The following is an 18,882-nucleotide window of genomic DNA, read 5'->3' on the forward strand; positions in this document are numbered from 1 at the left end:
TATAACTCTGTGTTATATCTCTATGCTCTATATACCCAGACTGTATATACCTAAAGCATAATCCTGCAGCAACAGTAACCAGTATAACCAAGTATAATACATGTACATAATTTATGTATTAATTCAGGTACTACTTGTACATATCATTGTATCATCCTGAATGAATATTACCAAGAAGATAAATTAATTGCAAACTTGACAATGACTCAAATCCATTCTCAATAAATCAGCTATGCAAGGCAAGGTTCTTATTCTGTTAGTTTTATTGATGTGTTGGGCCAGGCCATGTGGTCAAACAAAGGAAAGGCCTACATGTAAGATTGAAAGCCTAAAACACCGGCCTAACAAGGGAATCAGAAACCTGAACTCTAGCCCACCCACTGGGCTGGGACCTTAAACAAAGGAAAGCAGCGCCAAAATTCCAACAGGCCCTGAAGTTCACACCTAGGTGCGAACTGGCTGAAACCCAACCTCTGGTCTCTCATTGGACGAGACTCGGGAGAACCCCAGGATGTCCCCATGACGTCACCAAGAGTATAAATTCCAGAGATATCTTTCCTCATGGCCCCTTCTTGCGACCTCGTTGCTAACAAGGTGGTACATGAAACGTTCAAACTGTTCTTTTGTTTAGCCGAGGCGCAGTCTTCAACTCGCGGGACGAGACCAGACTGTTTTAGTGTTAGACATAACACTGTTGGATCCAGAAGGATTAGATTAGCTGTTTATGCATCTAACTCCTTACACGCACTGCCGTGTGTAGCATACCTGCAGAAGTGGACTGGAAGAGAATACAGCTAAGGACACTCCTTCCCTCCAAGAAGACAACGTAAGGATACGTTTCTTCAACCAAGTCGACTCCTGGCTGACATCTTCGCTGCCTACGAGGAAAGCCAGCTGGCCGTTGTTCCGTGCACGGAGAGATAACGGTCCCGCAGATATCCTGGGAAAACCCCCGGATCGATAAGACGGACTCAACCACACACCAATCACTCGAGAGTGATTTCCAAGTAAGAGGCTTTGGTTCTGGGCAGAGACTAGAATAGGTGTGTTAAATAAGCTTACTGATCAGAAGCTGTATTTGTGCGTATTGGGAAGCGCATCGGACCACCGCCTCCATATTATGCTGTATGAATAATACCTCAATCATTATGCTTGCTGCTTAATTTGATTGTGTTAATGTGAAGCTGATTTGTGTTCAACTGCATGCCGCTGAGCTTGCATCCATGTTAGTAGCCACCGTATAGAGCCAATATACTGCATTTTACCAGTTCAAAGACCAGTAACCCGGCGTACTATTTCCAAGTCGTACCCCGAGTTGCTGTGTGGTAAAAGGCTCTCTCTCTCTCTCTCTCTCTCTCTCTCTCTCTCTCTCTCTCTCTCTCTCTCTCTCTCTCTCTCTCTCTCTCTCTCTCTCTCTCTCTCTCTCTCTCTCTCTCTCTCTCTCTCTCTCTCTCTCTCTCTCTCTCTCTCTCTCTCTCTCTCTCTCTCTCTCTCTCTCTCTCTCTCTCTCTCTCTCTCTCTCTCTCTCTCTCTCTCTCTCTCTCTCTCTCTCTCTCTCTCTCTCTCTCTGACCTATGGTTATAGTTGTGTAATAGTTGTTGATTAATTGCAGTGTTATTGATTAATGATTGATATTGCTAAAGTTAAATAAACTCCATTATACTTTTAAAGAGAAGTTGTCTGTGATTCCTTGTGTATATGTGTTGCAATAACTGCTGGTTGTGAGGGCCTGTGTACGAATTCACCCTTCACTGTTCACTCATAAATGTACAGTGGTCCTTAAACACTGTCATTTGAAGGTTCGGCTATTGGTCCCTGATTCCAGGGTGGTGCCCCGTTAATATTGACTCCCGTCAATAATTTTATGAATATTAATAATTTCACAATTATTAATTATTAATTGCTAATAACCAAACCTGCCCCTATCAAAGCCCAACAGATGCATCCACATGTTTTCTGATAAGTCACCAACAGAAAGATCCATATCTCCATACTCTGTTGTCTTCAAGTATAATAACACCAACATCTGGATTTCAGTTTGTAACATTTGAATGCCTCAGACATGGTCTGCCTGACCCGCAACCGTAACAGTTAACATGTTATAAGTCTTGAAACATCTTAGAATTGAATTTGCTGAACTCTCTGACAAGGTATTATACACTGAAACTAGTCATGAAAAAAGATTTTAGTTGTAAACTGTCTGTAAAATATATAATATAATATGTGGAAAAACTAAATATACAGGGACTACAATCTCTGGCTACAAAACTAAAATTGAAGCAATATAAAATAATAAAATCTATGACATACTGTACATTACATGGCTCTGTGTTACATGCCAGAAGAGCTATACCACATTAAACAAGCCCAAATCCGCTGTCCACGGACCTTAGACACAGCATCATGTCTGTCTTCAGAGCAGAATAAAAGTGGTAGTGGCTTGGAAGGCGCAAGCGCTCAAAGCAGGTGGATGCAGTTGGAAGGGTGGACTGGACCACCTCCAAGTTTAGCTTGGAGCAAGGCACCTCCCAGCCCACCCAGAACTTCATCAAATTGTGCAAAACCTCCAGTGTTGCTGTAACAAAAATAGATAGATACTTCAGGGGGAAACTGTTGAAACAATTTACTTGCCAAAACACTTTCAGATTTGTAAAACTGCATAATTATTTTGTAAAGAACCCTGTCACACGGTCCACCGTCACTGCTGGAGGGACATTGTCATCGTCATTTCCCTGTGGCCATCTGATACTCTGAAGGACCATCTGTAATGTGTGTATGAAGAAACTATTTTGTAACTACGGTAAATGCTGCTCTATAATTTATAGAAATAATAGAATATTGTGTCATAATTTTGGTCAAAAAAAAAAAAAATACCTCAGAGCTGCTGCTCCTCCGTCTCCCTCGGGAAAAGGAAGGGAAGAACATCCGGTCTGGTGGAAAGGAGTGGCCACAACCCAGTGTCCTTCAGGCCCTTGCGCAGCTGCTTGATTTGACGGCTTACTCGTCAGTGACCTATAATTCAAATTTATTTCAGATTTTAAAATAAACAAATAATACAACTCAACTCAAATATCTGTTAATCAAACATTGGTTCAATAGATAGCAGAGCAAAACCATTCTTAAGTGCACATGAAGTGCCAACTTAAGAATTGTGTGGATAAAAGTGGGAGAAATTCTAAGATGTTGTGACTGTGCATTACTGCATGGATTAGTAGCTTTTGGAAGAGCCAGTCCTTGTTTTTGGAGTTTGGCACAGGTAGGTCCCAGGCCAAGCAGAGGTTGGTGAGACGTGATGTTTCTTCCTCTGTTAAAGCCTCTTCTTTTTGCAGCTGTAAGACAATATCACAAATTAAATGCATCATTGCCACCAATAACATAAGCATGAAGCAAAATACATTTGCTCAAAATTTCCTTCATATGGGTTGGAAATTCCTCAGCACAAATTACAAAATACTCTGTGACTTGGCTGACCCAATCATTGCACCCCTATAATTCCTAGCGTTGAAGCAAGGTTAAATTGCTTGTGTGAGCTTTGTTCTGTTACTGGCTAGTATATAGTGATCATTCATATCCAGTAGATCATGTCATTGAATGAAACTCCTCAATACAAATTACAAAGACGCATTTTCTGTATTCACAAGGCTTACTGTCTCCCTGAGGTCCATGTCAGGACAGTCCAGCAGCGTTAGAGCAGAGGCAGCAGTCTCTGGTGTCCCACCACCCAGAATGTTGACAACCGCTTGGCTAAGTCCTGACAGAGTGGGACCGCCATGAATGAATGAATGAATGGCCAGTCATTCTACCGGCCATTAAGAACAAATCACTCTCAACAAGCACTGACGATGCTGAAGGGACAAGGTGATCCTTCTGACCGTCAAACAGTCTGGTCACCGTTGTGGTACCTGGGTAGAGACATTACAATATTGATTCAAAGTATGGAAAAAAATTATCAAATGTAAATTATCGAGGCTATGAGTTTTAGATATCCTGAAATCAGATTGGCACACAGTAACCGCACTGCTCTTAGAGATTCCTCTCACATCAGCTGTTTCCACCAATCACAAATATAATTATTCTCACAATTTCTGGACTTTTGCATGTATTTAGTACAATGGTAACACTAAGGCACCTACCTGAAGTGTGCGGTTAATATGCTTAATGCACTGCCTGACATTCGTTAATGTGCAAGTTTGTGCACTCACTTTTTTGCATTTTGGATAAAAAGCATAGAAAGCAAAAGCATGTTTGAATCCGACTTGAATTAGAAGTAATGCTTTGATACAAACCTAAATCCAGTTGGAACCCATTCTTGACTTTGTGCATCATTGATTGAACGCCCTTGCCGATCGCAGCATCACCTAGAAAATACAAAGTAAGTCTAAAGAAGGTAGTCCGCCATAAACCTCTCTAAAACGAAATGTACAGGTTGTGCAACAAATTGCTTCATAGTTTGTATAAGCTTGCAAAGGTTAAGTAATTTGAAGAAAGATTGGTAAAGAAATGTGAAGTTGGTAAAGAAATGTTGGGGGGGATTGAAATTCAAACTGAAAGCAATACCTTGAAGTCTGCACTTGAGAGGTGCAGCCCACTGAGGTCTTGCTTCCTTGTAAAAGGTGATCAGTGTACTCTGCTGCTCATCTTCATCAGCCAACAAGTCAGATGGAGAGTTGGTGAATTTTCATTCTGGCGGAGCAGTTCCTTGGTGAATGAGTGACTTGCCATCCTGGGATCAGCTTCAGTTTTCCACGCTTCAATGAATGAAAATTCAGTTAATCCATAGAATCTTTGTTCCTATGTGGTAACTACTACAGTAGAATCTCATCTATCTGAACCTCAGATATCCAAACTGACCAATTCACCGAAAGGGAAACAAGACTGGCATTTTGAAATGCAAGCGCATGCATTTTTCCTATTTTCAAAACTGTTTGCCCAATATAAACAAAAAGCCAACATAAGTTATACTACACTACTAAGCACCGTCTGGTCTTGAGGAACCCGCACTGCCTGGTCTTGAGGGATCCGCACTGTCCGACCCATCTATATCTAGTGCTAATCTGAAAGGAAAATGGGTAGAACCTGCTCAAAAGTGGTAGTCGAACTCTTGAAGTGTTCTATGGACATTCAGTTAAGTAACAAACGTGTCCACAATGTGAGTGGATTCTGGCACCTGGCAACTTCAATGTTGTTGATGTCACGGTTGTGACTTTCAGTCCCTGCTTCATTGTCTAGTTTTTGTATTTCTTTGTGTATTGTTTCCCTGTCTAGTTCTTTTAGTTCTACGTGTACCATGTTTCCTGTCTGCCCCAGCTGTGTCTGATTTGTAATCACCTCCCCATGTGTATATTAGTCTTGTTCCCCAGTCAGTCTTTGTTGGATCATTATTTTCTGTTACGTATCAGTTAAGTGCTCCCGTCTCTGCTTACCTGTTGTTTCCTGCACCCGTTATATTAAACACCCAGTCTTGGGGTTTGATCACTACCTGCCTCGCTGTCCTGCATTTGGGTCCTCACCACACCTCACCGTGACAGTTTATTTTACTACAATCCTGTGCTTGTCATACCGACATTCTTTCTGGCAGTGTTGGTACAGTGCTACACTGTACAAAGAAGCTGGCTTGCATAGTGGTGGTAGTACCGTTCCAAACATGCATTTATCTTACCCATCTGCACACACATGGCATGAACGGGGAGAATTCCAACCGGATAATCATTCAGGCAAAAGGGACATGTCTGTGAGGACAGGAAATATAATTTCAAGTATTTAAAACTGAAAGACATGTAGAGATGCATAAGGTTACAGTACGTTAAAATTAAAATCTATATTTGTGTAGAAAAGTAGAGAATAGGGTTAGTACCCCATCGCGGTCTTCTGAGGCCTCTTCCTCACCCACCACAGTCACATCCTCCTGTAAGAATGTTTTTTTTTTTTTTCCAATTAGCATGCGCTGAGGGGAGGATTCCTAAAGTTAGCTACTTCCTGCCTCAATGTCATGAGCTGAAATGATTGCCTGACACTAACCCTATATATCCACCACGTTTGTAGACTGTAGGTCATGTAGCTCTACTTCCACTTGGTTGTCTTCATCAGAGACATCAATCTGTAGTAATAATGTGTTAATGCCAATGTTGCTAAGATCTCTTGAACATAACAAGTCTGACATGTGAGTGAAAGTGTGAGTTAACTTAGAAGTTAAGTCAACAAGGAACAACTTACTGCAGGCATTTCTGTCACACGCTCATCCAAGTGGAGGGCCAGCAGCTGAAGGGGCATGCTAGATCCACACCTTTTGCAAACTGAGCGGGGCATTTTAGAAAATTCCCTTGAATCAAAGGGCAAAGGTGTGGTGTCCAGTTGTTCCTGAAGTGGAATAATGTACAAAACATTTTTCCCACTGTTGGAGGCGGATTTCAGCTGCTTCCCTGTGTAGCCCTCAGACTCAGGGGGGACCACTGACAGCTTCCGTTGGCCACTTCCCCCTTGTTTAAGAGTAAGATCATGTTAGTTGTTGATTATATGTTGAAACACTTTACAATGAATAGTTCCAACCACACAATCTGATTGGTTGACAGCCGTGGTATATTACTGCTTCTTCAAAGTTCCATTTCAATTATCAAACCACAGCCATCTGAATTATCATAATGACAATCTTTAAAACAGATATTCCTTACACTTCTACTTCCAAGTAGTAGCCTTGCTACGATGTTTCCAATTTTACTAGCTGCACAGTCTGACGACGTGACGAATGCATTCACGCAGATGAAACAAGTCATAGAAAGTTACCCAGAAGCCAGCAAACATGTTGCAACTTGCAAGCACACAGTTTGTTTTGGATACTATAGAACTATGCCAACACGGTCAGCTGCCAGTCGGGCCGAACAAAACCCAATACCTGTGCTGGTGTTGACCATAGCGCACACCTCTCATGTGATATTGCTTGTATATATCTAAGTTTGTCCATGTAAGTGCTTACCTGTGGCCTTGTGGAACAGCCACACCCCTGTTAAAGTCCCCAGTTTGGGGAATTCATCCTCTAGCATCTTCACCATCTAATCGGAAAAAACTTAATTGTAGTTACAGTAGACCAGCGGTCTCAAACTCTGGTTCTGGAGAGCTACTGTGTGTTTTTATCCAGCCCCTCGGGAACACACCTGATTCAGCTAATTAAGGATCTGACAAGCAGCTGATTAGTAGAATCAGGTGTGCTAGGTTAGGGTTGGAGAGAAAGCCTTCAGGTGTGTAGCTCTCCAAGACCGGAGTGGGAGATCTATGAAATAGCCTCTTCAGTGAGTCATCTATACATAAACAGTTGCTGCAATAAAATGACATAGTACACCCAATATCACAATTCATTTCACCTCTTTGTGGTCCATGTCCTCTGGCATGGACACCAGTCTTTTCCCCAGGCCAGCCTGCATCAGTTGCAGCTCGACTGATCCCTTAGGGGTAACTGATGAAGGGCCGGAGAGGACACACAGATTGTATGTGGCAAATTTAACAGATGCCCTCGGAGACGGCGCAAACCTCCTCTTCCCCTTACTCTGCTCTCCCCTCCTATTAAATAAAGCAGGAAATTGCCTAGGTAGAGAGATGAAAATTATGAATATACAATTTGAATGATTATGACATGTATTTACCTATACCTCATTTTAATGAGGTGCCCTGAACAAAAGTGGACAGTTTATTTAATTGAAAGAGAATGAGAGAGTGAATTAGAAGATGGATAGAGCCATGAGTACAAAAGTGTTAACATGGTATAACAGAAAATGACTGCTGCTTTCTTGTTTCAGTTAACTTCACTTCACTTGTCAGTTAAGCCAAGACTTTATTGAAACCAATGAGTGTAGGGACACTGCCAAAGGCCTTGCCAAAATTAAATCACATACTTTTGGATCAACCTGTAACCTGTATTTTGCATAATCTGGGTGCTTGGTGCTTTCGGAAGAAAATGACAACCACCTCCAACTTTGTCAGAAGATGCTGATTGTAAAGTCCATTGTATAGACACAGAAAAGCACTGGTAAATAGGTGCATGGCCAGACAGATCCATGGAACCCTTTGCTGGTTCACAAATAGACATTGAGGAGAGTGTCTACGACCCCTCAATCGAATGGCTATGGTAGAACACAATATCACACATGATTGACTGCAATGATGAGTGAGTGAGAAAGAGATGTAGCCTATTATCAGTGTTTGACAATATTTGGAGCTTTACATGGTTGAGGAGGAACAATTCAGGGCCCTTGTGGTGTTTATTTGATGGCAGCACATATCAGCACTAATATGCTCACATATGTTCACACTGTTGTTCCTGCAACACCAACATCTCCTACCTCATCATACAATTAACATGTGCAATACAATATATATATTTTGTTAATATTTTGCAATTTTTTTATTTTGTATATATTTTGTTAATGTTTTGCTATTTTTTGTATTTTGCTATATTTTGTTAATATATTGCTTATATTGTACATTTCTTTGCTTATCGTGTCGCTTTATGTACCTTATGCACCAACCACACCAAGTCACTTTCCTTGTATGCGCAAACATACTTGGCATAATAAAGAATTCTGATTCTGATTCTGAAATCTTCCATCGTTTCTCAAACAAAAGCACATGGCTAATTATTATGCAGAATGACGTCATCGGACCTTCCCGGGTGCAACGGAGGAAGCTGGCTGTCGGACATCACGGTCGGATATTTACTCTAACAATCCCCCTTCCCTGGTTGGAATTATGCAGCGTTCCATGCAGCAGTGATATTACGATGGTAGTGAGGGCTTAATCCCCTAAGAAGAACAAGCTACTCACGTTTTCTTCATGGATGCACATGGTCTGATATTTGGAGCAGCCGAGTGGTGTAGTTGGTAAGTTACCGGACGTCAGTTCAGACAGCCATATGTATACACAGGTGCTCCCAATCAACCGGGGGAAAGAGGGTGTGAAACATTAGGAGGCAGGGCCGACTGATTGCAGGCCATGAATCTTTCTAACTGCAGGGAGAGTGTGTATTTTCGGAGCAATGGGCCTTCGGAGCAATGGGCGTTTGTTTTCGGGATAACGGGCTGTCGGACAAATGGGCTTTCTGTCCAATGGGACATTTTTCGGACTATTGGGGTTTCGGAATAATGGGCCGTCGGAACAATGGCATGGCACCCTGATCACGTCCTGCATTGACGTTCTCACTCACCTGAGGAAGAGTTGCTCTTCTGTTTTTCTTTACATATTGCACTAACGCACGAGCATCACGGTCATCGAATGTGCACTTTCGACCACAATTTCCTACCCTATTTACTGATGTCTTTCCCAGAGATCTAAATGCAGATGTCACTTCAGTCACTGTTCCTACTGAAACATTAGCCAGTTGAGCAGTCTTTGTGACTGAAGCTCCTGCCATCCGTGCCCCAATAATGAACCCTCTTTCAAAGTCACTTAGATCTTTTCCTCTTGCCATCTTGATCCAAAATCGAGGTCAACTGGGCCTGCTCAGCAATTTTTATACATGCCACAGAGCATGATAGGATGTTAATTGCTTAATTGTATCTTCCGTCATCCACCATCCTGTGTGAAGCAAAATACATGTATTTTCATCTTGTTCCAAACCAAGTGCCACTGCTGTTAAGAAATTCTATGGAACTAACATGTTTTCTCAGTAAAGGCTTTTTCCTGCATACCCTTAAAAATAGTTCACTGGTATGGAGGTGGCATCAGTAGCAGATTGAGACTTTGTGCCCCTATAATGCAGACTTGAAGTTTTGCAATTCTCCAAGTATGGCCCTTAGACTCTTTTTTCCATTTCGGTGTGACAGGAAGTACCTAGAAGTCTGTATAATCATAGACCCAGTGCAAACTTGTTTTTCTCCCCCTAATCAATGTGTTCTGGTCAACTATTTCTATAGGGAAGAATTTTTTACAGTTCTCCTATATTGGCTTAAATGGGTGAACTGGTTTTTTGCTTCCCTCTGGAAAATTAGTGTCAGGATTAGTATATGTATTCCCCCCCCCCCCCTTTTATTATTTTTTTTTTTTCTCTGTGAAGCGCATTGTGTTGCCTCTGTGTATGAAATGTGCTATATAAATAAAGTTTGATTTGATTTCTTGATAGATTTGGGTCTTCAGGATTAAGCTTAAACTAGTAAAAAAAAGCAAGGTTAGGTTTGGGATCATTGATTGTTATTACTAAGTAGCCTAGATAACGTGATAGCCCTGGAACCCAGCTCTGGACGTCTGACCACAGCGCTTATGATGCAGATAAGAATGAGGTCACACAAACATCATATTTTGAGTTGGATGGCTGTTTGGTTTATTGCCTGAACCCCTGAAAGGTAGGTAGGTACTTATAATACATAGGCTAAGCACAAACTCTCTAGTTGGTGGCTTGTCTCTTGCGGTTCTAACGGCCTACTCCCTGAAGAGCAGAGGCATGCGCTGGCGCCCTTGACTCACACAAAGTACGCGCCACCTGCTGGACAAATGCACACTACACTTAGAGCACTAATAAAATTGATGGGGTATCTTTAGGAAGTACATTGCTCTTTCAAAAAGCACATACATATGAAACACATAAGGGTATACCGGGTCAGCTGCCAGTGTGTGGTGAATATGTGGCGGCTGGTGACGGAGCAAACGGGACAAAATAATGAGCAGAAACGCAGTGATAGCTGAGGGAAAAGACAATTTCGCCTGTACTACCTTACATAACTTAATTTAACATGAGATCAGCTTCATTAAAGTGTGGTGATAAAAGCTTGGCATGTTTATCCTTGATTGTGTTGCGGGCTCTTCTGGTGCAGCGTTTGGCTTAAGTGTCCTGGATGGGAGCAAGGTTTCTGTGGCGGCTTGGGCTGTTCTCATCACTCGCTGGACGGCCTTACTGTCCTGAGCAGCAACCGTATTGTACATCAGTGTGTTAGAGAGTCCATAACATAACCCCAGAAACGAAGCTAGATGCAGGGCTTATATGTAGATATCAGTGCTTGAGGCTAACATTAAGAAGACCTGAGCCTAGACCCAACTAGCTAGGACATTTCCATATGAATAGAACGATCCCACGCCATGAAATAAAAACAATTAATCTGCAATGAATACAGAATATTAACACACCGTTTCCCCGTTACCATGGTGTTCTGACACGTTTCAGCTCATGCTTTTATTTTGAAAGGCTTATTGAGGAGTCGTGACATCACATAGCAAGCAATACCTCTGATTGGCTGACTACATTTGTGGATCGTATTCACACTCTCCGCGGTAAAACAGTGTCAAAATTATTTGTAGACAAATGCGAAGCGATCGAATACATTGTGATCCGCAAACACAGATTTGACACTTGAACGCTGAGCATTGCACAGAATTTGTACGCGTGTCTTGAAACAGTGGTTTGAAAATACAAGTTAGACTGTGTTTGTTTGCAAATTGTGAAGATTGGTTGATTGGTTACACCCAAAAACAGCGGAACAGTAGTGTCAAAATTCTGAAAACAAATGCGAAACAATCTACAAATAGAATACGACCCACACGCGCAGACAAATCATTTTGCATTCATTCAAATTCTGGTTTTCAAGTCACTGAATTCTATTTGTGGATCATGATGTGTTTGTTTGTGGATTTTGAATCTATTTGTGGATCGTGTTTTATATTTGTGGATCATGAAGAGTTTGTTTGTGGATTTCGAATCTATTTGTAGATCGTGTTTTGTGTTTACAAATTGTAATATATATTTGTGACTCATAGTCTGTGCATTTACAATGATTTTGACATCAATTTACCCCCAAAGTTTGGCTCCTAGCTACTCCTTCCTCTTTGACTGAGCAATAGTAAATTACTTCTAATCAAGGGATAGACAGCCATGTGCTGCGAGGGCCAAGAGTCTGCAGATTTTCATTCCAACTACAGCAGACGATTTCACTGATTAGCACACCTTCAACCAGAGAGGAGGAACTAATTAGTGAAATCATCTGCAGTAGACTTTGGTTGGAGTGGTTGGAGTGACTTTGGTTGCCTATCGCTGTTCAAATTAGAGTTTGGCTGATATGTCAGTTTGCCGATATATTGGCTATTATTGGCCTTTTATTACAAATCAGATTTCAGCCAGTCACTGTTGTCCACCTCTGATATGATGGATATTATGCAGTTTGTTAATTACATGTTTAATGTATAGTTGATCATTAACACACTGGTTGTCTGTGGGAAGTCCTTAACCTGTCATGTCCAATGACATTTTGATCGAATTCCACAAAAGTAGACTGTTGACATCAAAATATATTGTAAAAGCTGCACTAAGCGATTTTCTGACCACTAGAGGGTGACAGAAACTGCAACACATTTGTAAAAATAAACCACAGCAAAGCTGCTGGACTACAGAGGCTCCAAAGGACAAAGTGTCACCGGTTACCAGACTCGCTTTGGTTACATGTCCCACAATGACAAGTGAAGGTAGGTCGTAAGTTTACTAGATGAACAAGTTTACTCACTCACTTCATCGATTCCGCCATTACAAGAATTTTTTTCAGGGATGGGAGGGGGAGAGCGCCGCTTTCAAATAGTGAGGGAGGAGACAAGCTAGTTTTAAAAATATGAAAAGCTACTGGTCGTTCTGAGTTTTGACAACAAGCTTTAGAAAAGAAGTGAAAACAGCAACACAGCTGGCCCGCATGTGTGGCTATTTGTTTATATCATTACGTCTCACGGAAAGCTCCACATAGCACATGTTAGTTTCAGGATTGGTTATAGGGTCTGAAATCGCTTAGTGATTTTGCACAGATGGTGAAAATCAAAAATGAAAGAGTAAGAGGTTTCCATACTACAGAAATCCATTCAACATGAGTTATGTAAGTGTTAAGTATCAACCTAAAACCAGGAGCCCTTGTCAGGGGGGAGGGTGGCCAGACTATTCTACCACTACAGACTTTCAAGGCCAACTTCAGCAGTGTTGGTTAGCACTGTGTATATAGGCACACCCCAGGGTTTCCCCTACCATATAGTACAGCACTGTCAGGCCCGTCAGGCCAGTTGAGCCCCCACCAGGCTTCTAAAACAGGATTCTAAAATAGTGTGTTGAAAATAACATCACTACTAACTACCAAAAAATAACATCACTAGTTAACACAGTTATCTTTAAATATGGAGTGAAACTGTAGCCATAAAATAGATGCAAAAAAGATTACGTGCATTGTGTTTACTGATGAAAGAATACCGCATGGACCAAGCGGCCAAAACCACAGGTGAATTTTGAAGCCAATAAGGAAGTGGCTGAAAGTTGCAATTCCTCTAATGTCCGCTAGAGGCCGGCTCCAAAAAGACTCCAAATCCAGCCTAACTTCTCACTCAAAATATAAAGTCAATACATTTTTTCAACAAGAGGCTATGGTCTCAGTAGCTAATTTTACTTCTTCTAATTTGTGTCCATATGGCGATTTTCAAAATAATTGCGTCATTAACGGGATGTAACAGTTATAAAACAGGGTTGTTTTCCGAGTGTTTGGCAGGTCGCCTGTCCAGTGATCGACAGGTCGGCGATCACGGACCAATAGCAGGCGGCGCTGCGGCGCTGTGGGAAACCCCCGGCTTCGCATTTTTCGCATGTTAATTTAGAGTGTTCCTTCCGCCAGTGTTGTGCCAAAATTTGATGTTTGTTGTGTAAAAAAATTGTTCCTGTCCCTGTGTGCATTTTCATGGAGGGAGGGGTCAAACTGACCCTAATGGCCCAATGAAAATGCACATACGTAACATCTAATCAAATTGTCTAAATGTAATTGGCCCATGTCCTTTCTGTGTCGGGACAATTCAATTCTCAACCCATTCTGATTCAATTAGGGCCACACATTCTCATGACACCTTAATTGAATCAGGTGTGCAAGAGTAGAGTTGGAGCTAAAAGTTGCAGGACATGGGGTCCTTGAGGACTGGTTTGAGGAGCGTATATATTTTTTTTTTAAGAATTTGATCGATCAAGCATATATTAACTGATGAATCGACAATGTAGGCTATGTGCTATTTCTAATTTTTTGCTGAAATCATTTACCATCATGAGGGCGCAATTTAACTTTCACCGCGTATACAGAGGAAGAAGAAAGCCAAGCAAACGGGCGAAACGTCCAGTGAAGGAGAAATACATCTGAAAAACGACAGTTTCATTGTAAACATTGTAATACAATGTAGAAATACAGCACGTCTACAAGCACAATGACAGGGAATGCAGGAAGATTCCCCTGGCTGGCGAAGTTGGTGCGACACTATTTCTGCCTCCCGACCCCGGGATTTCTGTTCCATCGGAACTTGTGTTTCAGCGGCTTGACTGACTCAACAGGCTGCACACTGGACTCATCCCTGACCATGTAGATATGCCCTTATTTTTAAACAAACCAGTAGATTATCATGCCATTGTTTCAATACATAAACTGTGGCGCAGCACCACAATATTGGCACGGGCGGCGCAAAATAAAAAGTTAATCAATGTATAGAAATTGATCTAAATCGCTCTGTAATGCGCCTAATGTGCGCATCACGTCATGTCTGTCATTTGGCGATGCACGGTCCAGTAGCACTGTACTCAATCTGACAGTCTGTCTCCCGTTCTGAAAACGTAATTCCACATTTTCTAGGTCATATGTGTTGTAACGGTATTTGTAAAGAGTAACTTGATACTTTTTAATCAGACAATTCTAACACTGCTCAACACTCAGAAAGTTAACATGAGTGCAGTGCAGACACTTCATTGCATATTCCACCATTTGGGTTCCATTGGACACAATGTAAAGACAAGTAATTAACCCTAAACAAAGTACATTTTCAGCCTGTGGGAAACACAGAGGTCCGTTGTCGGGAGTCTGGATTTTTTAATCCCGACTAGTTAATCTTTTGAATTATGCTTGGTTGATTAACTTGTTGAATAGGCACTGTAAAAACACACATTTTGTATTTTCTATTTTCTATGTCAAAAGCTGTTTTGTACTTAATGATTAATTGATTAATTGGTCATTAACGTGACTGACGATTGATTAAGGAAATTGATTAAAATTTGCATCCCTAAGTCAAACTGAGAAGAAATAAAAGCATGGATGACCTTTTCAAGGTCTGAGTATGATAAAAATGATCTAATTTTAGCAATGTTTCTCAGCTGAAGGAAACTCTCGTCACTGGAGCATCAAAAGAAAGGTCAGAATCAAAAAGCACTCCCAAATTACTGGCGGCATGTTTAACATTGGCAGATAAACTTCCAAAATGACTCGGAGAAAAAATGATGAATTTTGGGGGGGCCGATTAAAATGATGATTTAGCATCATTTAGCTGTAGGAAAATCTGTGTCATCCAGCCATAATTTGGGATACGTTACCTGCTTCACCGGGTTTAAGTGGGACGTAGAGCTGGGTATCATCTACATAGCAGTGGAACTGGATATTATGATGACGAATTATTTTACCTAGAGGGAGCATGTAAATTGAAAATAATAGAGGACCTAAAATTGACCCTTGAGGAACACCATAAGTGAAAGGGGCCACAGAGGAAGAGGCCTCTCCAACTACAACAGAAAAAGTTCTGTCAGAAAGGTATGAGCGAAGCCAATCCAGAGCCGAGTCCCTAATGCCGACCCATTTTTCGAAACGGTCGACTAAGATGTTATGGTCAACCGTATCAAAAGCTGAGCTCAAATCGAGGAGGATTGAAACTGAAGAGGCACCTGAATCAGCAGTAAGATCATTAGTGACCTTTACAAGAGCTGTTTCTGTGCTGTGAAGGGCCCGGACACCTGATTGAAATTCCTCAAAAATGACATTTTTATTCATAAAAATTATCTATTGCGAGGAAATAATCTTTTCAATAATTTTTGATAGAAAAGGTAACTTAGAAATTGGTCTAAAATAATGATTTCTTTAGTAAGGGTTGAACTACTGCATGTTTCAGGCTGGAGGGGAAAGAGCCGGTGGATAGTGAGCTGTTGACAAATAGAAAGAATATTAGGGCCGACAGTCTGGAATACTTCTTTCAAGAACCTAGTAGGGATAATGTCAAGTGAGCAGGAGGAGGATTTCATGTGCATAATGGTTTCCTCTAAGGTCAGCAGAGATATTTGATTAAAATGGGTCAGTAAGGCAGGGGGTTCAAAACAGATACAGAGGTCTCTAGTAATAGGGGAAATCTGGAGCCATTTTATTAATAAAATGGAGAAGAAACTCCTCACATTTTTCCGGCGTGGCCTCAATCGGTTGAGAAGGGAGGCTGATCTCTGAATCAATGGTCTGAAATAGGACCCTGGGATTGTGACCTTTGCTCGCTACAAGGTTGGAGAAGTAACAATTTCTTGCTTCCTTTCCTGCACTTTGATATGCAGACATTGCACCTTTAAGAGCATCAAAAGATACCTTAAGGTTATCTTTTTCCATTTACATTCTGCTTTCCTACATTGCCTCTTGATGTCTCTGGTATGGTCATTGAGACAGGGCAGGGCATTGGGTTTGACAATTTTTTCTATTCAGACAAATTCTGTTAAAATCGGAGACTAAGGCTTCAGTAGAATACTGAATGCTGCTCAGAAGTAAGGAGAGAGGAGGCAGTTGAAAATGCACTGTGGAATTGGTTGGCTGAATTGGAATTAAGGAAGCGAGAATGGATGCAAGTAAGAGGCTTGGGAGCAGGAGGACGGAGCAAAGTATGAAAAATTACAGCTTTATGATCGGAAGCAAGAAAATCTAAAATCTCTACATTGTCCAGTGAGATACCATAGGAGAGCATGAGATCGAGGGTATGACCCTTATTGTGAGTGGGACCTCTGATGTGCTGAACAAGATTAAAAGATTCAAAAAGGTTTATAAAATCAGTGATAAAAGAGGTAGCAGGATAGCAAACATGGATGTTAAAATCACCTAGAATAAGAACTCTATCATGTCGGGGCTTAATAATAGATAAAAGTTCAGAGAATTCTTGAATAAAACCAGTATTAAAATTTGGAGGTCTGTACAGTAAAACACATAGGGGGATTTGCCAGTTAATGTGAAACTCAGAATCTCAAAAGTAGAGAAACTGCCGTGAGCATTTAAAGTTGTCCCTATAAATAACTGCAAGTCCACCTCCACGACCTGACAGTCTAGCCTACTGAAGGCACAAGAGGTTTGTCGTGCAGGCTTCAGTTAGTGGGACACAATCACCAGGACTCAGCCATGATTCAGTGATCAAGACAAAGTCAACATTATTTGACCTTATAAATTCTTGGCATATAAATGACTTGTTTGCAAGAGATCTCATGTTGAGCAGGCTCAACACAACAGGGCTAATGGGAGAGGGAGAATTCCTGGGAGAATTACATATAGACAGCGGTGGTGAAGCACCCTTTTTGATGCAGGCAAGGTTATCAGTATCAGCTAATGACGACAATACAGAGATGGAGGGCTGGAGGGGAACAGAAAGTAAATGAGTGGCTAAGGCAGAACATTTAGAATACTGATAACTGGGTCTGACCGGGATGTTAGACAGTTTAACAGGGTTAACAAGTGGGTTTGAAGACTCCAATACCTTGTATACATCAGTTGCATCTATTTCATGACCCCATTTGCATATAGGAGATACACTATGAAAGACAGAAGGGCTTGATTGAATGGAGCAATGCTGAGGTGCCTGTCATAGTGGGTTGAAGGCTATATGCCTCACTAGGTGTAAAATTAGTAAATTAGTCCCTTTGTTGTTCAGATGCAGACCATCCTTACAGAGAAGGTTATGCTCAGTCCAGAATGAGTCAAAGTGACTGATAAAACCATATCCAGTGGCCATGCAGAAATTATTTAGTCACACATTTAAACTAAAAAGGCGACTGAAACGTTCAGAGCTTTTTAGCAGAGTCGGGATGGGGCCAGACAGCAGACAGTTTCCCAGGCTCTCAATGGTGTATGAATGAATGAATGAATGAATATTTTATTTTTGTGTCTGGTCATTTACATGACCCATCCCTCATGGGATTATTCAGACACATTAACTAATAACAAAACAAAACAAACATTCCGGCATGGTAACCCACCATCATCTAACAGCACAATACTTTGTTATCATCCAAACATCAATATAAACATAAACAAAAACATAAACATCATCCAAACATAAACATAAACCTCCCACAAATAACGCTCCATGGAGATATCCCACAATGGAAAAAAAAAACGCAAATATACAAACATACAAACACAGCCCCCTAAGCACAAGACACAGTACACAAATCCAAACAGGACAAAATCTGCATCAGCATCCATTAGTGCCAAACACTGTATATTTGATCCAGTTCATAAACCAATAGTTTGCAATCCATATAGAATAGAGTATGAGGAATTTATCTATCATATGTTACTTTTCTCCTCCTATCCCATGCTTTAGAGAGATATTCAGAGAATGCAAAAACATTATCAAAAAGGTATTCAATTAAAGCTCCATTCTCAATACCTATCAAATCTAAACATGAACTTTTTTAAACAATATTTGTCGTAAATCACGATATAAAGGACAGCGAGAGAGACTCAAGCTCGTATTGGAGTTTAATTGATTGTCTGCACATGACGTCATTGGTTCCCACGTGCGCAATCACAGTGTGCACCGTGGGGTGGTGATCAAGGAGAGTGGGGATGAGTTCGATAAGTAAGAAGTGAATCACACCATCAAATGTAAAATGCAATATTCCTTTATAACCACACTATCAACCATTGCATACTTTTTGAAAATGTGAATGACTTTTTCAGTGGCCCTGATTCCCAAAGTAAATTTCCCACTTTCTCCACAGACATTTAAACACAGATGTACAGAGCTGGGAGCGTAGAGGCAGTCTACTTCTAAATGTCCCTATGTATATACAGTACATATACAGTACATATGCTATACCCACACAGTTCAGCAAAAGAGTATTCAGCT

Source organism: Centroberyx gerrardi, chromosome 8 (genome assembly GCF_048128805.1).
Source record: "Centroberyx gerrardi isolate f3 chromosome 8, fCenGer3.hap1.cur.20231027, whole genome shotgun sequence".
NCBI classification, from domain to species: Eukaryota; Metazoa; Chordata; class Actinopteri; order Beryciformes; family Berycidae; genus Centroberyx; species Centroberyx gerrardi.